The sequence below is a fragment of the Cnephaeus nilssonii genome (assembly GCF_951640355.1).
Source record: "Cnephaeus nilssonii genome assembly, chromosome: 5".
Taxonomy (NCBI): Eukaryota; Metazoa; Chordata; class Mammalia; order Chiroptera; family Vespertilionidae; genus Cnephaeus; species Cnephaeus nilssonii.
The window spans coordinates 36,444,691-36,464,051 of record NC_137076.1 but is presented as its reverse complement, the minus strand read 5'-3'; the positions used below and the strand labels follow the sequence as shown (position 1 = coordinate 36,464,051).

At 40.8% G+C, this 19,361-nt stretch overlaps 1 pseudogene across 1 annotated transcript; it reads left to right on the top strand.

Moving 5' to 3' along the window:
* Positions 1–4,000: 4,000 nt before the first annotated feature.
* Positions 4,001–11,117, top strand: LOC307099023 (poly(rC)-binding protein 2-like; annotated as a pseudogene). Its single transcript has 3 exons — positions 4,001–4,055; positions 5,982–6,363; positions 10,897–11,117. The product of its transcript is annotated as a poly(rC)-binding protein 2-like (transcript).
* The last annotated feature ends 8,244 nt before the right edge of the window (positions 11,118–19,361 follow it).

Genomic DNA, 19,361 nt, shown 5'->3' with positions numbered 1-19,361 from the left:
GAATACAGACAGGTGGAATCTTTTAGTACTTATGTAACCGCCCTCCCCCCACCTCAATACCGCCCACACCTGTGGCTTACATTTTATACACGGGCAGGTGTATTTATTTATCTGGAACAATTTATGACACAGGATTTTACGTATTTGTGTATTAGGGTTTTACTCTGGCCCAAAGTTAATAAACTAAAATATGTGATTCACAATGCCTGTCCCAAATAAATGAAACAATAAACATTAGAAACTCAACAAATCAATGACTAACTTAGTCTTAAATAAATAAATAACTTTCAAGTATTTATTGGTCACCAAGAAAAAATCCATACAATAACTAGTACATCATTTATACCTGGGTAAAGACTTATCAGCAATATAAAATGAACAGTCAATTATGAAAAGTAAACTACATGGCACAATAAAGTTATCTAAGTCCTTAATATACTCTTCTAATTAATAGTAATGCATTTAGGAAATTGGATAGGGCCCAATTTTTCTCAAAATGCATATATTTATCCTTCTTACTCACTTATTTACCACTTGTACTCATGTAATGAATGTTACTACAGAACCATTAAATTAAGCCAAAGAAATTAAAAACCTCATGGTCAAATGTAGTTCTTTAGGACCTGTTTGTAACCAAAGCTGTGGAAAAATGAGAAAAATCCAATGAGGGAAAAGTACAAGTCCGTATTTACTAAAATGGCCTGTATTTGGGATCATAGAAAGACACTGGCAGACAATGCCAGAGAAAATCTCCTCTCTGTCACACAGCTAAACTCTCAAAGGTACTAAATAACTACTAGTAAACTTGTTTCTATCATTTATCCCAGCCAACCTGCTAAATGTAGACTGTGCAAGTGATCATTTTCATCTGCCTGTTAGGTAATTTACTAATTAAATTTATTACCACATCCTTTGTTTTATTAACCTCTCTCTTCCTCTAAATTTTACATTTGTCTTTTCTTGCTGACAATTTAATGCTATTCTCGCTTTGCTATGAAGTAGCTTTGTATGCAGATTTTTAATGTCTGTGATAATATTTTACATTCAAAAGAGATTGCTAGGTGATTAGTGATGTGTGGTTTCTTTTGAGAAGGTTTTATAGTGGAGGCAATTTTCCCCCTGGGTCTTCAAGTGTTCAATAATATGATTTAGTGTTAAGGAAATAATCTGGAAACAGGAGGGTGATATGAGTGAAAGTCTTGGAAGTATTTCAACTGCATGTCGAGAGCACATAGGATGAGGGTAAGAAAGGTTTTTGGACTTTTTCAAATTTCTTTTTTTGCAACAACAATTTATTTTTTTATTGTTTAAAGTATTACATATAGTAGTACATATATCTCCTTTTTTTCCCTATTGACCTTCCCCCAGCCTCCCCTACCGCTGTCACTAGCCCTCATTCCACCCCAGCCCAGTGTCTTGTGTTCATCGGTTGTGCTTTTATGCATGCATACAAGTCCTTTGGTGGATCTCTTTCCCCTTCTCCCCAACACTCCCCAGTGTTTCCACTGTAATTTGCCATTCTGTTCGATGCTTTGCTGCCTCTCTATCTTTCTTTTTTACATCAAGTTATAATGTTCTTTATTTTCCTTAAATGAGTGAGTTCATGTGGTATTTTTCTTTCGTTGCCTGGTTTATTTTACTTAACATAATGCTCTCGAGATCCATCCATGCTGCTGAAAATGGTAGGAATTCCTTCTTTTTTATAGCAATGTAGTACTCCATTGTGTAGATGTACCATAGTTTTCTAATCCACTCATCTGCTGATGGGCACTTAGGCTGTTTCCAAATCTTACCTATGGTAAATTGTGCCACTATGAACATAGGGGTGCATATATCCTTTCTGATTGGTGTTTCTAGTTTCTTGGGATATATATACCTCGAAGTGGTATTACTGGGTCAAATGGCAGTTCCATTTTTAGTTTTTTGAGGAAACTCCATACTGTTTTCCACAGTGGCTGCACCAGTCTGCATTTCCACCAGCAGTGCACCAGGGTTCCTTTTTCTCCGCATCCTCCCAGCTCTTGTCATTTGTTTATTTGTTGATGATAGCCATTCTGATGATAACCATCCTTCCCATTTGTACTCTGCTTTGTCACACAGGGAATGCAAACATAGAAATGAATTTTTTAATAAACCTTTATTGTTTAGATTATTACAGGTGTTTCTCTTTCCCCCCCCCCCCAAAGCACCCCTCCATCTGATTCCCCACCCCACCCCATGCCCTTACCCCCGGCCACTGTCTTCATCCATAGGTGTAAGATTTTTGTCCAATCTCTTCCCGAACCCCTCACATACCCTTCTCCTTGAGAATTGTCAGTCCACTCCCTTTCTGTGTCCCTGATTCTATTATATTCATCAGTCCATTCTGTTCATCAGATTTTTTATTCACTTGATTTTTAGATTCACTTTTCGGTAGGTATGTATTTGATGTCATTTTGTTGTTCATAATTTTTATCTTTACCTTTTTCTTCTTCTTCCTCTTCTTAAAGAATACCCTTCAGCATTTCATGTAATCCTGGTTTGGTGGAGATGAACTCCTTTAGCTTTTTCTTGTCTGTGAAGCTCTTTATCTGACCTTCAATTCTGAATGATAGCTTTGCTGGGTAGAGTAATCTTGGTTGTAGGTTCTTGTTGTTCATCACTTTGAATATTTCTTGCCACTCCCTTCTGCCTGCATAGTTTCTGCTGAGAAATCAGCTGACAGTCGTATGGGTACTCCCTTGTAGGTAACTAACTGATTTTCTCTTGCTGCTTTCAAGATTCTCTCTGTCTTTTGCCTTTGGCATTTTAATTATGATGTGTCTTGGTGTGGTCCTCTTTGGATTCCTCTTGTTTGGGGTTCTGTGCACTTCCTGAACTTGTAAGTCTATTTCTTTCATCAGGTATAGAAAGTTTTCTGTCATTATTTCTTCTAATAGGTTTTCAATATTTTGTTCTCTCTCTTCTTCTGGCACCCCAAAAATTCAGAGGTTGGTACGCTTAAAGTTGTCCCAGAGGCTCCTTACACTATCTTCATATTTTTGGATTCTTTTTTCTTTTTGTTTTTCTGGTTGGGTGTTTTTTGTTTCATCATATTTGAGATCTTAGCTTTGATTCTTGGGGTATGTTGATCTACAGTTGAGTTTCTGTATATTCTTTATTTCAGAGAGTGTATGATTAATTTCTGACTGGTCCTTTTCCATTTTTAATGGCATTCTCATTAAGGTCCTTGAGGGTCGCATTAAGCTCCTCAGAGGTCTCATCAAGTTACTCAGCGGTATTTACAAGATTCTTAAGTAACCTTATAAATGTGCTTTTGAACTCTATGTCGTCCTGTAGTTTGCTTTTCTCCATTTCTTTCATTCATGACATGTTTCTTTGTCTCCACATTTTGGCTGCTTCCCTGTGTTTTTGGAGTGGCTTTTTGTCGTAGGTGACCTATGGGGGCCAGTAGCTCAGCCTCCCCTATCATCTGAGGTGGACACTCTTGGTATACCCCTTTGTGGGCTGAGTGCAAAGTCTTGGTGTAGTTAAGCCTTGATTGCTGTTGGTACACTGGGAGGAATTGACCTCCAGGCCAATTGTCTGTGAGGACCCGCTGTGTCTATAATGGAAGAACTGCTGTACTGGAAACACGCTTATGGTACAGGACTTGTTTCAGTGGGGCTTTGGTGCTCACTGAGTCTGCCTCTTGAACATGTCACTTACGGATGTGAGGAGTTGAAATCTGCTGTCTCACACGGACCACTAGGTACACTGGCTCCTGGATCTCCAATGGGGTGCAGGGCACCTACTTCCTGAGGCCCCCCAGCAGGAGCTACAGCGAGAACTACAGTTTTCTCTTCTTTGCTTGAGTTTGGAGGTTTTGGAGCTATCTCCCAAGAGCTGCAGATAATTTGGTTACGCTGCGATAGGGCAGGTCATTCATATGCAAAAGCTGCTGGGTGGAGCTTGGGTGGGTTTATAGATTGTGCAGAGCAGAGTCTCAGGGCATCACTAGGCTAGGGCGTGGCAAACTGCGATGGCTGCCATCTCTGCCTCTCCGACCATGTCCCCGCATACCACACCTCAGCGCAGTAAACAATTATTCCTGCGCACTTCTCTGCAAGCAAGCCACCCTCACTTTCCGACCCGATGGCAGACAGTCCAGCTTCTTCCCATAGGAGTTTGGGTCCCCCGCATCTCCCCAGAAACTGGATTTCATAGGAATCAGGAGCTTGTCTCCCTTCTGGTTGAACAAAGCAACACCCGCTGCCAGCCCGGATTATGCACCTCTGTACCTCACTAAATTCAATAATATTAACAGAAGACATTATTTTATCATAAATCAGTATGATTACCAGAAAGGTGACTTAGTAATGTACTCATATAATGGAAATTTCATCAGCAAAATTAGAAGGAAACAGAAGGTTTAGTACATAACTATCATCAAGCATGTGACCACTAAGCAAAATGTAAAATGAAAATTCAATAATTTTCTCACTATTTGACTTATGAATATGCTTACCTCAAATCACAGCTGCCTAACCAATATATTAATCTAAATTTTTTCATTGGTTCATTATAGTAATAATATTATTTAAAAACTTGTAAATTCTAATTTCCCCTTTTTTTATTGTCTAAAGTTTTACATATGTCTCCTTTTTCCCCAATTGACTCTCCCCCTCCACCCCCAGAGCCATTCCCACCCTGGGCAAGCCCCTACCACCCCAATGTCTGTGTCCATTGGTTATGCTAATATGCCTGCATAAAAGTCCTTTGGTTGTTCTCTAACCTCCCACCCTACCATTTGTTTCTGGATCTATTCTTGTTCAGTCATGCCTTATTAACAGCTCTAGTCTTTACAAAGATAGTAGCTTTCAGTCTGCACATTATTACTGTATATACTACAGGGGTGGGCAAAAGTAGGTTTACAGTTGTTAGTAATGGAATTTATTTTTATTATTAATTATTGTATTATTTGCCCTTCCAATGACTATAAACCTACTTTTGCCCCATCTCTATATATAATGTTATAATTATAATTTCATATATGTACATATATGAAAAAGCACTGTCAGGCTCAGAGATACTGTCTCAGATGCCAAGCATGCTACCTTAAGGATTTAGAGTGTCAGATCTTTGAATCCTTCACCAACTCCCATAGGTTTCAGTACTAGGTTGGCTAACCTTCTCAGCTTAAAGTCTTAGATCCAATGGTCTTATTCCAAAGGCTCAGGTTCCAACAATCCCATCTCTTCCCTTTGATCTGAAGTCCTAGGAGCAATAGTTACATCTTCTTGCTAATAACTCATGGTTCTCTCAGTGGTGTGATTTCATTTATGGCAGACCTCAATTAGTACAGCATTAGCTTAGTATAATGGAGAACACAGGAAGGAGTCTGACATCAGAAGCTTTTAATTATTTTTTTTACATTGCTGCCCTGTAACATCTTCTGGACATCATTTACTCTTGGACAGAATTACTTCAAAATGTGGAAATATAGAAAATAACACTTGCCACTCAACTCCTTTGTACTTTTTTTGATAAAATTTTGTTGTTGCTGTTGTTTAAAAAAAAAAATACAATTCTCTGTAGGACACATAAATCTTTAGAAGCATGTTTTCTCTGGTAGAAAAAGAAAATAAAAACTAGAAAATCCAAATTATATTTCAAAATATATTTCAAAAAAATTCAAATTATATTTCAAAAATCCACTATATTTTTAAGGATATCAAAGATCTGAGTATGCAATGTGGAAATGAACTAAAAATATGAGGAAGCATCCAGACCAACAGAGGAAGCAGCTGGAGCAGCCAGCCACAGCCTGTGCTCTCTCCTGCCTGCCCACCCCTATTGTTCTGACCCTTGGCATCCCACCTTTCCCCTTCTGCCCTTCCCCTTTTCCCCTCAGTCGCCTGGCACCTGCAGTTTTGGGCTTTCAATCTCCCACCCCACCCCCCACCAGTGACCAAAGACTTGACCATTCAAAGTCCAGTTCCCCAGAATACTGCACAACATAGACACCGGTGTGATTGAAAGTGGATTAAACATTACTCTCACCATCCGGCTACTTACGCTTGGAAAGGAAGTTGGCAGTATCATGGGAAAAAAAGGAGAATCAGTTAAAATGTGCAAGAAGAGTGATGCACTTATCAATATCTCAGAAGGGAATTGTCCTGAGAGAATTATCACTTTGGCTGGATTCAGTACTGCTATCTTCAAAACCTTTGCTATAATCATTGACAAACTGGAAGAGGACATCAGCAGCTGTATGACTAAGAGCACAGCTGCCAGTAGACCCCCAGTCACCCTGAGGCTGGTGGTCCCTGCTAGTCAGTGTGGCTCTCTCATTGGGAAAGGTGGTTGCGAGATCAAGAAAATACCAGAGAGAGAGAAACCAAGGTAAACACCTGAACTGCTGCCTCACACAATCACTTCAAAACTACAACTAAAAGACAAAATTGACATCATCTAGAACCACAGGAAGGCTGGCTGAGTGGAAATTCTACAACTAGAAGGAAAGAGAAAAGCACACTGAAACTCAGAGGAGCTGCGGAAGTGCCGAGGTATGGAGGCACACGCGCGGAGAGGGCTGGCAACTGAGTACGTGGCTGTCTTTTTCAAGCAGGAGGGAGACAAAAGCTCCTGACTGCTCTGAACTCCAGTTCCAGGCGAGACTCTGGGGACCCAGACTTATAAGGGGAGAAACTGGACTGTCTGTCAATGGGCGAAACTTGAGGGGGGCTTTCTCTCAGATGTGCTTGCAGCGATTACCGCAGGACACTGAGACCCAGGGGGCCTCTTAGGGCAGGGCTGACAGGAAGCCATTACTGTTTGCTCTGCCCTGAGACTCTGCCCCATCCAAGCTGAGTGCAGAGGCTTTTGCATATGAATGGCCTGGTCCTTTGAATTCTAAACTTACCTAACAAACTGCAGCTGAGTCAGTGAGACCCAGAACATCCAAAAGAAGGCCCAAGGCCCCACAGCAGCTTGGATTGCTTCACAGATGGGCCTCATCTGGGCACCTCCAAAACCCAAACAGAAAGAGGAATCTGAAGATCTCTCCATAGGTCCTGCTGGGTGGCCTCAGGCAGAGGCGAAATTAGCACCTCCATGGAGATCCAAGAGCCAATGTACCCAGGGGTCAGAGTAGGACCATTCAGATTACAACTCCTCAGATCCATAATGGACACACTCAGGGGCAGACTCAGTGAGCACCAAAGCCCCACTGAAGCAAGTCTTGCCTCATAAGGGTGTCTCTAGCACAGAAGTTCTCCCAGCATAGACACAGCTGATCCTCACAGCCAATTGACCTGGAGGTCAATTCCTCCCAGTGATACCAACAACAATCAAGGCTTAACTAAAACAAGATTGTGCACACAGCCCACAAAGGGGTGCACCAAGTGTCCATCTCAGATAACTGGAGAGGCTGAGCCACTGGGCCCTATAGGACACCTAGCACACAAAGCCACTCTATCAACTCAGGGAAGCAGCGAAACTGTGGAGACAAAGAAACAGGTCACAAATGAAAGAAATGGAGGAAAGCAAACTACTGGATATAGAGTTCAAAACCACGGTTATAAGGTTTTTCAAGAATTTTCTAGAAAAAGGCCGATAAATTTAGTGAGACCCTCAAGGATATGAAAAAGGACCAACTAGAAATTAAGCATACACTGACTGAAATAAAGTATAATATTCAGAGATCCAACAGCAGACTAGAGGATCACAAGAATCAAGTCAAAGATTTGAAATACAAAGAAACAAAAAACACCCAACAGGAAAAGCAAAAAGAAAAAAGAATCCAAATATATGAAGATAGTGTAAGGAGCCTCTGGGACAACTTCAAGCGTACCAACATCCGAATTATGGGGGTGCCAGAAGAAGAGACAGAGCAAGATACTGATAACCTATTTGAAGAAATAATGACAGAAAACATCCCCCACCTGGTGAAAGAAATAGACTTACAAGTCCAGGAAGCACACAGAACCCCAAACAAAAGGAATCCAAGACACATCATAATTAAAATGCCAAGAGCAAAAGACAAAGAGAGAATATTAAAAGCAGCAAGAGAAAAACAGTTAACTACAAGGGAGCACCCATACGATTGTCAGCTGATTTCTCAACAGAAACTATGCAGGACAGATGGGAGTGGCAAGAAATATTCAAAGTGATGATAGCAAGAACCTACAACCAAGATTACTCTACCCAATAAGCTATCATTCAGAATTGAAGGGCAGATAAAGAGCTTCACAGATAAGAAAAAGCTAAAGGAGTTCATCACCGCCAAACCAGTATTATATGAAATGCTGAAGGGTATTCTTTAAGAAGAGGAAGAAGAAGAAAAAGGTAAAGATAAAAATTATGAACAACAAATACATATCTATCAACAAGTGAATCTAAAAATCAAGTGAATAAAAAATCTGATAAACAGAATGGACTGATGAATATAATAGAATCAGGGGCATAGAAAGGGACTGGAGTGACAATTCTCGGGGTGAAAGGGGTGTGGGGGTGTGGGAAGAGCCTGAACAAAAATCGTACACCTATTGATGAGGACAGTGAGGGGGGTGTAAGGGCAGAGGGTGGGTTGGGAACCAGGTGGAGGGGAGCTATCAGGGGAAAAAAGAGGAACAATTGTAATAATCTGAACAATAAAGGTTTATTTTTTAAAAAATAAATATATAAAATAAATCTTACCTAATAATAGACAAATATGTAAATTTACCATACCTTCGCTATGTCCACAGCCAATCAGAGTGAGTATGCAAATTAACCCACCAAATATGGCAGTTAATTTGCATACGAAGGCAGGGCAGGCAGCACCATGGCCTGCTTCCGGGGATAGGGGTCCATCGGGAGTGGAGGAGGCCCTGCGGGCAGCGCCAGACACAGCCCACAAGGTACCAGGCCATGGCTGGGGAGGCGGTGGGGTGGGCAGAGCCAGATGGCACTGGAGGGGTCCTGGTTCATCACCGGCCCGGGCAGGCGAGGCTGGACTGCCTAGCTGCTCCCAGGGGTCCCTGGGAGCATCACTGCCCCGGAGAGGCGAGGCCGGACCACCTAGCCGCTCCCATGGGGCTTTGGGAGCATCACCGCCCTGGGGAGGCGAGGCCGGACCCGCCTAGCCGCTCCTGGGGGTCTCTGGGAGCATCGCCGCCCGCCGTTCCCGGGGGTCCCTGGTAGCATCACCACCCCGGGGAGGTGAGGCCAGACCCGTCTAGCTGCTCCTGGGGGTCCCTGGGAACACTGCAGGCATGGGGTTGCTGAGACCCAGACCTGGCCTCTGGCCACAGATTCATAGCTTCGCGGAGACCAAGAGAATCTGCCTCATCTGCAGAGAGACAGGTTCTGCAGTGGCCCCAAGACACGGGTGAATATAGTCAATAGTGTTGTAATGATGGTATGATGCCAGGTCGGTACTAAAGCCCAGCCAGGGATCAAGGGGCATGGAAGGACTCCCAGACAGAGGGTCAAGGACCCTACCCCTGAGGCGGGGGTTGAGGGGTGGTGCCACCTCAGTGGAGGGGTGCTGCACTGACTGATGTGATTCAGAGAAGCTCCCAGTGCTAATGGGCCTCGCTCAGGCGGCCTTCACACTTCAGAGGCATTGACTCCTGCTCCTGCCTTGACCCAAAAACAAGCTGGCGGTGCCCTGCCCCATGGCAGAGCATTCCTAGGCAGTGAGTGCGAAGCCTTCCACCTGCTCCGGAGAAGCAGGGGCAGTAAAGAATGGGGGCAGGGGACGGAGAGAGGAATGAATGTGGAGCATCCGCAATGAAGAGGTGCTCGAGAAAGAAGCTCGGAAGCCTGACTGGAAGGTTTGTTCTGTTTGCTGGGCGACTGCCCCTTAGGAAGCACAAAGAGCATGGCTCTGAGGGCTTCCTGTGTGCTGAGTCAAGTTCCACAGCCAACTGGAATTGGCCTCAGTTTCCTGGTCTGTAAAATGGATGAAGCGTGTCCCAGTGCCTTCACTGAGCTTTGATGGCCAATTGAGATACTATATAAAGAAAATAAGGGAAGAATTGAGAAAGAAAAGGAAGGATGAGCAACACAAAAGAAAGACTGAAGGGAACCTGTAAACCCATTGTCACTTAAATAGGGAATATAGTCAATAGTGTTGTAATGATGGTATGATGCCAGGTGAGTACTAGAAATATAAGGGAACACTTTGTAAAGTATATGATTGTCTAACCACTATTCTGTAACTAATATAAAACCTGAAACCAATACAAAATAATATTGAATGTAAAGAAATGAAAATTGGAGTGAAATTTTTATAAATTTCAAAGTTTAAATAAAAGCTGTAAAGGAAGGAAGGGGAGAATAAAAATAGTGGTTTTCATTTTAAAGAGTTGTCTTTATATGGTGCTTTTATACTTTTATACTTTTTTAAGTCATTTTCTCATTTTAATTTCCGGGCAACTTAAAGACAAGATAATTGTTCCCTCCACTATTCAAAGAAAGGAAATCTTGGTGTCTGGTCCTAATGATTCAATTGTCAAGCCCTTATTGTAAAGCAGGGTTAGTAAAATTTTCTGTGCAGGGTCATATCTATACTAATAAAAGCCTTGGGGGTGATCAGGACAGCAGGGGAGGGTATTTGGGAGCAATTAGACCCTCAGAGGAGCAGTTAGGTGTCAATCAGGCCAGCAAGAGAGCAGTTAGGGGGCAATCAGGCAGGCAGGTGAGCAGTTAGAAGCCAGCGGTCCCGGATTGTGAGAGGGATGTCCAACTGCAGGTTTAGGCCCGATTCCACGAGGGATGTCCAACTGCAGGTTTAGGCCCGATCCCTGTGGAATCGGGCCTAAACCTGCAGTTGGACATCCCCTGAGGGGTCGCATATTGGAGAGGATGCAGGCTGGGCTGAGGGACACCCTCCCCAGTGCACAAATTTCGTGCACCAGGCCTCTAGTAAATAAATAAAATACCAGAGAGAACAGGGGCTCAAGTCCAGGTAGCAGGGGATATGCTTTCCAACTCAACTGAACAGGCCATCACTACTGCTAGCAATCCGCAATCCATCACTGAGTATGTGAAACAGATCTGCGTGATCCTATTGGAGTTCCCCCACCCCCCCGAAGGACATGGCCATCCTGTACTGCCCCCAGCCATCCAGTTCTCCGGTCATTTTTGCAGGTGGTCAGGCCAAGATATAAATCCAAAAATAGCCCTATCCCCTTGTGGACAGGGCTAAAGCTCACGTTGGCCTTGCTCCAGACACCAGCAAGATTATACAAGGAACCAGAGAGGGATCAACCAGTTTGTTCCCCTGGAAGTTAGGCCATAGAACTCATTCTGACTATAGATCTTGAAACAGCCCTGTAACTTGCCTCCAAACCATCCTAGTCATGGTCTAGTAGTAGTCCTGCCTTTCCAGAGACCTTTTAGGAATTGTGCCTGTCCATGTTCTCAGAGGATGGGCTGCAGACCTCAGCTTAACTGTGAATCTGGAAGAAACCCTATAACCTGGGTCTTGCTCCCCAGGGAACTACTGAGAGGCATACCTGTCTATGCACCTGGAAAAAGAAAGAATCCGTGAACTTTTCATATACAAGCTATTTAATATTAGGCAGTTAGTGAAACAAAAAAGAAAGAAAATGAAAGCATATAGGACCTTTGTAATAAAATGTACATATTATGTGAGACTTAAAAGGAGAAGAGAGAAGAGAATAGAAAGTTTATTTAGAGAAATAATGGCTGAAACTTCCCAAATCTAGGGAGGGATATGAATATTCAGTTTCAAGGAGCTTTGAACAACCGAAAACAATATCAACCCAAAGATTACCTTGAGACCCATTATAATAGAATTGTCAAAAATCAGAAACAAGGGGAGAATTGTGAAAGAAGCAAAAAATAAGGGATTCATCACATACAAGGGAACTCCCCTAGTCATTTGCAGATTTCTCAGCAGAAATCTTGCAGGCCAGGAGGGAGTGGGATGATATGTGAAAAGTGCTTAAAGAAAAAACTGCCAAAGAAGAATACTCTACCTGGCAAATTGCCCAGAAATGCAGGAGAGAAAACAATAATCCTTAAAAAAAAAAAGCTGAGAGTTTATTATAAGAACTGTCTTACAAATAATGCTAAAGTTGAAACAAAAGGATGCTAAGTAAAACAGAAAACATTTGAAAGTACAATATTCACCAGCAATGGTAAATATGTAGTGAAATTCAGAATATTTTAATACTGCAATAGTAAACTATGAATCAGTTTTAACTATTATAAAAGTTAAAAGACCAAAGTATAAAAATAACTATAGCTACAATAATTAACGTTTTAATTTTTTCTACCTGGAGAATATTTTTGCTATTCTCAAAAGAGAAAACAACAGCTCATTTTATGGGCAAAATACTTCAGGTGTATGCAAAATAATCATATCAAATAGAAACATCAAGGTCTACCTCATTCTTCAGAGATCTGAATTTTTAAAAAGAGCTGGTGACATTTTAAATTCAAACCTATCCAAGTTTCAAAACAGCTAAGTCCGCCTTGATCTAAAGTTCTATTATTATCTGTAATGGAAAAAAACAAAAACAAAAAAACCAACACTTGAAAAATTGCCATAAATGCTTGCTAAATGAAATTATTACAAAAGACTCAAGTTCTTGGTTTTATTTCTCCCATGACATATCCCACTTTGATACATTCTTATCTTGTCAGAAAATTAGAGTATTGTTCATAGTTATATACTCAGGGGATAAGGTTTCATTTCTAAATGGGACAATCTGCCCTAGCAAGTTTGGCTCAGTGGATAGAGAGTCAGCCTGCAGATCAAAGGGTCCCGGTTTGTACCTGGATTGCAGGCTCCTCCCAGACATGGCCCTGTGTCAGAGCACTAGCAGAGCCCTGAACGAGCTCTGGTGCTCTGAGTGGTTCTGGGTGGCTGTGAGTCCATGTATTCTTCTAAATTCTCCTATCCGGCTAAGCCAAGGCTGGTTCCTGCTTGAACCCTGCCCACTGTACTAACTGTTGGGAACTTAGTCCAAGTTCCTCCTTTATCCTCTGCTCTCTAGTAACAGGTGTGGGGTCTGAGTCCCTCTGACTGGGGCTGGACATCCTAGGACACCGGGTCTTGGACGGAGAAGCAATGAGAGGTTGTGGGTATAGAAGAATGAGTCTTTATTGCAGAACAATCCTCACAGCAAAGTCCACACAGGCAGGCAGCCAGACACTGGCTGGTGAACTTATATCTTTCCCATAAACAGCATCATCTCTGTACCCACAGCTATTAACTGAGCAGCCTCATGCTGCCTCCTAGACTCACCGCCTCACATGGTAGTGGTATCTGAGCTCTCCGGCTCAGCAGCTTCTCCTGTCTCTCCTGCCCAGCTGCTCTCTCTAGCAGACTTCTTCACACAACTCCATCCTAGGTGCTCTCTCTCCATACTCCAGCAGACTTCTTCTACCTCTATCCTCAGCTGACTAGACTGGTCAGTAACCTACTTTTATACCATTTACACAAAGAAGGCTTCTTGGCAATAGTCACATCAATCATATTGGCTACAAAGGACACAGTGTACCATGTGTCCTTGCACCCGCTTATGGTATCTTGGCCTAATTAGGATATCCAGGCTCAGAGTCCTTGAACATTCCATTTAGGCTCATGCCCAGAGCAGCCTTTGGCCATTCTGGTGTATTGCTAACAAGGCCTCTGTGCTCCCACCAGCCTTGACTATCCGGGGACCTGACATACCGACAACCTGGTTGGGGCTCGTGCAGGAGGCAACCAATCGATGTGTTTCTCTCACATCAATGTTCCTCTCTGTTTTTCCCTCTCTCTCTTGTATTCTCCCTAAAATATCCGCAGATAAGGATAAAAAGGGGACAAAGATGGATATAACTCTATATTATATGTAACTATAACAGCGAATGAATACATTGAAAGAGAAACCAGAAAAATGTCAAGCTCAAAAGAACTCAGCCTAAAATTACTATTTCAGATGTTCTTAATAATGAATAATGTTTTCAACTCCAGGACATCCTATATAATAAAAGCATAATATGCTAAGTGTCCAACCATTCATTCGACCATTCGTTCAACCATTCCACCAGTCGCTATGATGCACACTGACCACCAGAGGGAAGATGCTTGCACCCGTAGGTTAGCCTGCTGCTGGGGTCCAGTAGATTGGGACTGGGCACGACAGACCAGACATGCTCTGGAGCCCTACCATGGTCCCTCCTCGGCCAGCCAACCTCTTTGGGTCCCTCCCCCACCAGCCGGCCCCCATTGGCCCCAAACAACCCCGAATGCCAGCCAGGCCAAGGGACCCCACCAGTGCATGAATTATGCACTGGACATCTAGTAGACTAATAAAGTCACTGTTCCTCATAAGATTGTGCTTCTGATTATAAAACTGGACATCCAATCCTACTAGAGATTTGATGAGAGATACACTATAATATTTCCATAACTAGATGACTTTGGGAAGTAAACAGCTTCCTCCAAAAACTCTACAAAAAAAAAATGATGAATGATATAGATTGCTTGCTCTCAGGATCTTTGAGTAAAGATACATGATCTTGAAAATGGGCATCCACTTGAGTAGGACTTAATATATATTTTCTTCTCTAGCTTATTTTCTTTTATTTCATTCCCATCATTTTTGAATCCCTTTCAATTTTTTCTTATTTTCCAATTTATGTATTTTTATTGTTGAGGGTATTATAGATGTCCCCCACTTTTCCCAATGCCCCCCTCCATCTTGTTCCTGCTCCACCCCAAACCTTCACCTCACTACTGTCTGTGTCCATGGGCTATGCATATATGCATATAAATTCCCCAGTTAATCATTACCCACTTCCTACCCCTGCCTTCACTCTGAAATGTGTCAGTCTGTTCCATGCTTCTTTGTCTCTGAATCTATTTTGTTCATCAGTTTATTTTGTTCATTAGATTCCACATATTAGTAAGATTATGTGATACTTGTCTTTCTCTGACTGGCTTATTTCCCTTAGCTTAATACTCTTCGGGTCCATCCACACTGTTTCAAATAGTAAGAGTTATTTCTTTTTTTCAACTGCATAGTATTCCATTGTGTAGATATATCACAGGTGTTGGGTTTTTTTTAATCCACTCACCTGCTGATGGGCACTTAGGCTGTTTCCAAATCTTAGTTATGAACATCAGGTTCATATATCACTTCTGACTGGTGTTTCTGATTTTTTAGGATATATTCCTAGAAGTGGGATCACTGGGTCAAATGTGAGTTCCATATTTTATTTTTTCGAGGAAACTTCATACTGTTTTTCACAGTGGCTGTACCAGGATCCATTCTGACCAGCAGTGTACTAGGTAGGGTTCCCTGTTCTCCACATCCATGCCAAAATTGTCCTATGTTGATTTGTTGATGATAGCCATTCTGACAAGGGTGAGATGATACCTCATTGTTGTTTTAAGTTGAATCTCTTGGATTATTAGTGACTTTAAGCATTTTTTCATATGTCTCTTGGCCATCTGTATGTCCACTTTGGAGAAGTGTCTATTTAGGTTCTTTGCCCATTTTTAATTGGATTATGTGTCTTCCTTTTGTTATGTTGTATGACTTCCATATTAACCCCTTATCAGATGTATCATTGGCAAATATGTTCTGCCATTCAGTGGGATCTCTTCATTTTGTTGATGGTTTCTTTTGCTGTGCAAAAGCATTTTATTTTGATGTAGTCCCATTTGTTTATTTTCTCCTTAGTTTCCTTTGCCCTGGGAGATGTATCCATAAACATATTGCTCCCAGAGATGACTGAGATATTACTGCCTATGGTTTCTTCTAAGATTTTTATGGATTTATGACTTACATTTAAGTTTTTTATACATTTTGAGTTTAATCTTATTTATGGTGTAAGTGGGTGGTCTAGTTTCATTTTTTTATATGTACCTGTCCAATTTTCCCAACACCATTTATTGAAGAGACTGTCTTGATTCTATTGCCTCCATTGTCAAATATTAATTGAGCATAATGGCTTGGGTCAATTTCTGGGTTCTCTGTTCTGTTCTCTTTATCTATATGCCTGTTTTTGTGCCAATACCAGGTTTTTTAAGTATAATGGCTTTATAGTATAACTTGATATCTGGTATTGTGATTCTTCCAACCTTATTCTTCTTTCTCAAGAGTGCTGAGGCTATTCAGGGTCTTTTTTGGTTCCATATAAATTTTTGAAGAGTTTGTTCTAGGTCTGTGTGGTGGTATTATACTACAGAATGCATTGGATATATAGATTGCTTTGAGTAGTATGGACATTTTAATTATGTTGACTCTACCAATCTATGAACATGGTATATTCTTTCACTTGCTTATATCTCCCTCTATCTCTATTTTCAACATCCTGTCATTTTCAGAATACAGGTCTTTTACTTCCTTGCTTAAATTTATTCCTAAGTATCTTAAATTTTTGTTGCAATGGTAAATGCATTGTTTTTCAGTTTCTCTTTCTGAGAGTTCATTATTGGTGCATAAAAATTCCATATATTTCTGAGTGTTAATTTTGTATATTGCAATTTGCTGAATTCATTTATTAAATCTAGAAGTTTTTGATAGAGTCTTTAGGCATTTCTATGTAAAATATCATGTCATCTGCAAAAAATGACAGTTTTACTTCCTCCTTTCCAATTTGGATGCCTTTTATTTCTTCTTCTTGTCTGATAGCTATAGCAAATCATCCAGTACTATGTTGAACAAGAGTGGTGAAAGGGGCATCTCTATCTTGTTCCTGTTCTTAGGTGAGATGGTTTTAGTTTCTGCGCATTGACTATGATGTTGCCTGTAGGTTTGTAATATATATGGCTTTTATTATGTTGAGGTATGATCCCTCTATTCCTACTTTGTTGAGAGTTTTTCATCAAAAATGGGTGTTGGGTTTTGTTGAATGCTTTTTTCTGGATCTACTGATGTAATCATGTAATTTTTGTCTTGCAATCAGTTTATGTGTTGTATCACAATTATTGATTTGCAAATTTTGTGCCAGCCTTACATTCTCAGAATACATCTCACTTGGTCATGATGTATGATCTTTTAAATGTATTGCTGGATCTGATTTGCTAACATTTTGTTAAAGATTTTAGCATCTATGTTCATCAGGCATGTTGGCTTATAATTCTCTTTCTTTGGAGTGTCTTTATCTGGTTTTGGAATTAGGGGTATACTAGCCTGTAACAAGAGCTCGGAAGTGTTCCTTCCTCTTAAATTTTTTAAATAGTTTGAGAAGGATAGATGTTATTTCTTCTTTGAATGTTTGGTAAACTCCGAGTACCACAAAACGTGTTCTAATTTGAGAATAAAGCCATAGCAGACAAAAAGACATAATTAGTTAAATCAGGTAACTGGAATTTGGGGAGGGAAGGTTAATTCAATTTTTAAAGTGGCAAATTAAGGCAGGGGAAAAGAATCGTGTCCAAACTGAATCATGCTGCATGGGGCTAGGAACAACTGGGAGTCAAAAGATAAGCCTAGAATAAATCCTTCCCTAGTATCTTCAGAGATTATGACATTTGGACGCTGATTTTGGAACTCTATTCTCTAGAATTTTCAGGCAATCAATCTCTGTGAAATCACTCATCTTGTGGTGTTTTGTTATAGTAGCCTTAGAAAAATACAACAGAGAATTTAACACAGTCATAGTTTTAAGTAGGTGCTTTATAAATAGTTGTGATTAAAGCTAGAGAGAAAGTGAAAAATTCCATGAGGCAATAAATGAAAATTTGTAATGGAGTTACTAAAATGGAGGGAAAATAGAAAGACACTGACAGGTATCCAGTGGTCAGACATTACCAACAAACCTCTCCCACGGGTAGGATACTGAATATGGGTCTGCCCATATTGGCAATTTTAAACTGCCAGCTAGTCCATTTACCTATTAAATTATTCCCACTCTACTTTTTACTCACCTCTCTCTTCTTCTAAATATCCTTTTCCTACTGACAGTGGTTTTCTTCACAAATGAGACATATTTATGTGCAGATATGAAATGTCTCTGTTATTTCATTGACCTTATAGAAAAAGTTACTGATGATTATTGATGTCTGGGTTCCTTGTAAAATATTCTAAATAGGGTTAAACCTTTTTCAGGAACTTGACATACTTGAACAACAGTATGGTTCATTGTTGAGAAAATAATCTGAGACCAAGGCAACAGTGTAATCAACATTATTGAAGCTAAAATGTTTATACTGTAGGACGCATATACGATGGGGACAAGTCACATTTATTCCTATGAAAAGTAGTTAGAAGTAAAGTTTAATGGAGATTGTAGAGTCACAATGAGGAGGAACTTTAAGCAGTTGCCATGGTCTGTAGAACAGGGAAAAGTCTTGCTGCTAGGAAACTACAACTAGAATGTAATCAATCCAGAGACAAAAAGGGGGTGATCTCAAATGAAAATACAAACTATCAATGAATATGGCTATAGCTAGAAAGGACCATGGAACCATTAATTTTTCTGCTGGTAAGTAACTCAAGAATTTCATGTAAAGGAAAGAAGCAGTTGGATTTGTGTATGCATGAATATAAACACACACACACACACACACACACACAGAGAGAGACAAGAATCTTTACAAGTATTCACATCTTTAAGGGTATCTATGACACTTATGATTTCCTATTCCAGTATCTTTTACTTGGTTGAAAGGTACAAAATTGTGCTTTAATTGATAATTACTCATATTTTGGAAAAATGTGACTTAACACATTGTACACCAGTAGTTTCATTGCTAGCTTTACCCAGTGGCCAGATAAGTTTCTATTGAACGAGTACAGAAAACATTTTACAAAGTATCATACTTTAAAAAGATATTAGCTTGTAAAAACATGTAATAAATAACTTCAAACTGCAATGGGTATTTAATTTTAAGGCATGCCTTTAACATTTATATAAAACACTGTGTAATATGAAAAAATGAGAATCTGCCCGCAATGTGTTAAGCTATCAATAAGAGTGAGAAGGGAAGTGGTAGTTAAGGTACAGAGATTGGTCAATTTGATAAAACTGTGGGGATATAAAAAAGAATTTATCACTGACTTTTATATATTGTAGTATGTACCATAATGTTCCGTCAACAATAGACAATGGTGGTACTTGAATAGTAGCATGGGTTATATGGATATTACTTAAATGTGTTCATATCTTCCTAGAGGCCCAGTGCACAAAATTGTGCATGGGGTGGGAAGGTCCCTCAGGCAAGGCTGCACCCTCTCCAATCCAGGATACCTTGGGGGATGTCCAATTGCTGGTTTAGGCCCAATCCTACAAACCGGCAATCGGACATCCCTCTCACAATCCAGGACCACTAACTCCTAACTGCTCGCCTGCCTGCCTGGTCACCCCTAACCACCTTTGCCTGCCTGCCTGATTGCCCCTAAATGCTTCCCTGCTGGCCTGATCACCCCTAAACGCCTCTGCCTTGG